The sequence below is a fragment of the Capra hircus genome, chromosome 8 (genome assembly GCF_001704415.2).
Source record: "Capra hircus breed San Clemente chromosome 8, ASM170441v1, whole genome shotgun sequence".
Taxonomy (NCBI): Eukaryota; Metazoa; Chordata; class Mammalia; order Artiodactyla; family Bovidae; genus Capra; species Capra hircus.
Genome location: NC_030815.1, coordinates 68,811,603 through 68,816,190, shown reverse-complemented (window position 1 = coordinate 68,816,190; position 4,588 = coordinate 68,811,603). Strand labels below are relative to the sequence as shown.

The window sequence follows — 4,588 nt, the reverse complement described above, 5'->3', positions numbered from 1 at the left end:
AGTGAGATTTCTGTGCATTTGAATCATTGCTAACGTGTCCTGATCCTCTGCTGGGTTTGTGAGCTGATTTGTGTGTGTGTGTATGTATGTTCAGTCATATCTGATGCTTTGCGACCCCATGGATTGTAGCCTGCCAGGCTTATCTGTCCATGGAGTGGGTTGCCATTTCCTACTCCAGGGGATCTTCCTGACCCAGGGATTGAATCTGCATCTTTTGTGTCTCCTGTATTGGCAGTCCGATTCTTTACCACTGTGCCACCTGGGAAGCTGGGATATGATTTAGAGAAGCATCATTTGGTCTGATACCTCAAACCTGTGGAAGAAGAGTCCAGAGACATGCGGCGCTGATCTGGTCCCCAAAGGCAGGTTGGAAGAAAGCAGGGGTGAGGGTGATGCTCACAGAGGGAAGAACACCCCAGGAGGCAGCCTGCCCAAGGATACATAGCCAGTCCTAGCATAGTTGGAAAGCAGCACACAGTCTCAGCCTGCCCAAGGATACATAGCCAGTCCTAGCATAGTTGGAAAGCAGCACACAGTCTCAGCCTGCTGTACTCTTCCAACGCGAAATCCCTGCAGGGACCCCATGCCAGCACTTCCTCTTATCAACAGACTTCTCCCACCCAGCTTCTCCCAGCTTCTCTGCTTGCCTTTACTGACCCCCTTCTTTAGGCAGAAAGGCCTTCTCACTATTTGTTTCCAGACCTTTGCATGTGCTCTCCTCTCTGCTTGGAATGCTTCCCTTCTTCCTCCCGTCTTCCTAGATGGTATCAGTATTTGAGATTCAGGACAAGCCCTAGCTCCTTCATTAAGCCCTTCCTGCCAGCCTGAGTTGCCTTTTCCTGACTCCAAAGCCCCTGTGGTCTGGACTTAGGGAAAGAACTTATGGTTAGGGCGGAAGGACAGGGGGAAGGGATAGTTAGGGAGTTTGGGATGGGCATGTACACACTGCTATATTTAAAATGGAAAACCAACAAGGACCTACTGTTGTTGTTCAGCCACTAAGTTGTGCCTGACCCTGCGACCCCATGCCAGTCTGCCCTGTCCTTCACTATCTCTCCGAGTTTGCTCAAACTCAGGTCTGCTCAACTGATGATGCCATCCAACCATCTCACTCTCTGTCGTCCCCTTCTCCTCCTGCCCTCAATCCTCCCAGCATCAGGGTCTTTTCCAGTGAGTCAGCTCTTCGTATCAGGTGCCCAGAGTATTGGAGCTTCAGCTTCAACATCAGTGCTTCCAAAGAATATTCGAGGTTGATTTCCTTTAGGATTGACTGGTTTGATCTCCCTGCAGTCCAAGGGACTCTTAAGAATCTTCTCCAGCACCACAGTTCAAAAGCATCGATTCTTTGGCGCTCAGTCTTCTTTATGGTCCAACTCTTCCATCTGTACATGACTACTGGAAACACCATGGCTTTGACTAGATCTAGTCAAAGATGGACCTTTGTTGTCACAGGACCTATTGCATAATATAGGAAGCTCTGCTCAATACTCCGTAACAACCTAAGTTGAATTTGGAAAATGAATTTGAAAAAGAATAGTTACATGTATATGCATATAACTGAATCAGCTTTGTACACTTGAAACCAACACAACATTGATACTTCAATATGAAAGAAAAAGTTAACAAAAAAACAAACACCCCACAAAGCCCCTGTTGTCTGGAGCCCCCCTCGGTGCAAATTACACATTGTCTCATTCCGTCCAGTGCAGACACTGGGCTGCTTCTTCCAAAAGATCAAGAATTGAGTCTTAATGGGTCTATGTGCCCCCATCACATTAAGAACAGCCCTAGGAGGCAGAGGTGCTCAGTGAATTCTGCAGCCAGGAAAGCAAGTTGGATAGAGAGAGGGGGAAGGGGAAAAGGAAAAATGCTCAATGCTGAAAACCTTCATGTCCCTGGGCAGGCAAAAATGCTATCTCTAGGACAAGAAATGAGTGGGAAATTTGGGGTGGGGCATGAGTGGGCTGCAGAAGGAATGTCGACTCTGGGTGACCTGACACCAGGGCAGGACCAGCTTTGTCCTGACAGGTGCAGAGTCTAAGGGAGTTAAGTGTGGGAGGAGGGGAGGGCAGAGGGGTGGTCCCTTTCCTCCCATCATTGTATTTCCTCCCTATGGTGAGTTGGAGCTGGGCTGGGGGTGGTGGCTGGGGTGGGGAGCTGTTGATGCCTTTGGTGACAGGAGATAAATGAATCCATCCTAAAGAGCGGCTCCTTTTCTAGAAATGTAGTAGTTCAGCTCTTGACTTCAGTGCCTTGGGGTTTTTAATTAAATGTCAAATATAATTTAGGACTGGAGGGCTGAGAGGTGTGTAAGCATGAAGTCTAATGCCTCATCTTTGTGGGTCTCCCCGGCATGTGCCTAAATTAGGGTTCATTGATCACTATTTGAATGCCACATGAGAAAACATTTGGTCCCCCTGCTCCCCTCATCTTTGGTTTTGAAATAGTAGTTGGAAGAATAAAAACAAAGCCTCCCACCCAAACTTGCATACATGCTATATAGAAAGAACCAGGTGGGGATCCAAGACCTATAGAAATACATATATTCTATCTGTAGGTTTTTTCCCCCCACCAAATCTGGTTTGGAACGGCATAGCTATTGGCCTATATTCTCTGTTCAGCACTTGGTGGCTAAGGGTCTTAGTAAAGCTGTTCCACCAACTTCCCCAGCCCTTTCTGTGGAAATAAAGCGGAGCGAGCCTGGATACCTGTCCTGGTTGCCAGATGCAGTCCGTCAAGGTTCCCAGCATTATTGGAGAAAGTGACTAAGTTCTATACTTTCCTGTGTAGGTAAGGATGTTGAGGCCTGGAGAGAGAGGTGACACAGCCAGGGTCACAGACTGGGTTAGTGGCAGAGCCAGAAAGATGCCTGAAACCTACCCGAGTAGCTTTAGCGGTTGATTCAAGCAGTGTATGTCACAGGACAATGAATAAGGTAACTTTATTTCAATTCAATTCAGTATTAAGTGGCAGCTGTGACAGAGGCTGCAGAGAATGCTGAAGAGTGCTACCCACAGGAGATCATCTGTATCTTTAAGGGGGTGAGCTTTCTTCCTTTGTATGATTTAAAATTTTGTAATTTAGTTTTATTTTGGAGTAGAGTTCATTTATAATATTGTGTTCATTTCAGATGTATAGTGAAGTGATTCAGTTACACACGCATCCATTCTTTTTCAGATTCTTTTCTTGTATAGGTGACTACAGAATATTGAATCGAGTTCCCTGTGCTACACAGTAGGCCCTGTAGATTATCTATTTTGTTTTTTATTTTATTTTATTTTTTATTTTTATTTGAAATGACAAGTTATTTAATTAGGTTCTTTGCAAGAAGTTCAGAATACTACTTTGTGAGGCTAAATTCCATTTGTGAGAGCAAACACAGAGCGGAGGTAGCCCTGGAGCTGAGGGACAGCTTTGATTCTTCGCAGAATTTGCGAGTCCACAGCTTTCTGGTCAACCCTGCGCAGCTCTGTGATCTCGTGTTTCTCTCTCTCTGTGTCGAAGATCTCACCCTCCTGGTGTCTGGGTTTACGCAGCTTCTTCTTCTTGAAGTAAGTGTCAGTGAGATATTCTGGAATTTTCACACCACTGATATCGATTTTGGTGGAGGTGGCAATGACAAATTTCTGGTGTGTTCTATGCAGAGGAACTCGATTGAGGGATAGAGGCCCAGTCACAAGTAGCAAGCCACTGGCCAGCTGCTTCAGGAAAACGACCCTCTTGCCTCTGTGGCGCCCAGTGAGGATGATCAGAACGGTCCCAGGAGTGATGCTGGCACGCAGCTTCCTCACATGCTTACTGAAGGGTTTTTTGCCATGACTCAACAGTTTCCGAGGCACATCTTCCGTAGGGTAATACCTAGGCATTTTGCGAAGTTTGACCACTCAGGTACCACCATTCTTGTCGCCACCAACTGGTTTTGTGACAGTAGCAAGAGCACGAACCTTCTTTTTCTTTTCGACCTTGGATTTAGGTGCTGAATATTTTCTCTTGTACAAGGCCTTTCTGGAGTACATGGCTGATCGGGAATATCTGCCAATTCCTCTGACCAGGACAGGATTTCAGCTGCAGTGGGGCTTCCCCTTCTTAACCTTCTTCACCTTTTCCACCGTTTTAGCCTTCTTGCCAGCATCAGCCTTCTTGGCTTCAGGTTTTTTCTCCTTAGTATCTGGCTTCTCAGCCTTTTCACCCGCCATCTTGCAAGATGGGAAAGAGCTATTTTGTTTTTTAGATATGTATTTATTTGGCTGCATTGGGCCTTAGTTACTGCACTCAGATCTTCATTGTCATGTGGGATCATTGTGGTGTGCAGGCTTAGCTGTTCCACAGGATGTGGGATCTTAGTTCCCTGATCAGGGATTGAACCCATGTCTCCTGCATTGCAAGGCAGATTCTTAATCATGAGACCACCAAGGAAGTCCTTAGAATATCTGTTTCATATATAATAGTTGATTATGTGAATTCCAAGCTATTAATATTCCTTCCCCCTTTGTATGATTGATTGCAGTTATTTTCTGAAACACAAATGATTATCACATGTCTTTGTGTGGGGCTCTGTAAACCTCTCCTTTGAAATCCTTTAAATGGC

The 4,588-nt window shown here is 45.8% G+C and overlaps 1 pseudogene across 1 annotated transcript; it reads right to left on the bottom strand.

The window, feature by feature from the left end:
• On the bottom strand, positions 3,300 to 4,210 carry LOC102182477 (annotated as a pseudogene). The gene has a single exon (XR_309981.3). The product of XR_309981.3 is annotated as a 60S ribosomal protein L6 pseudogene (transcript).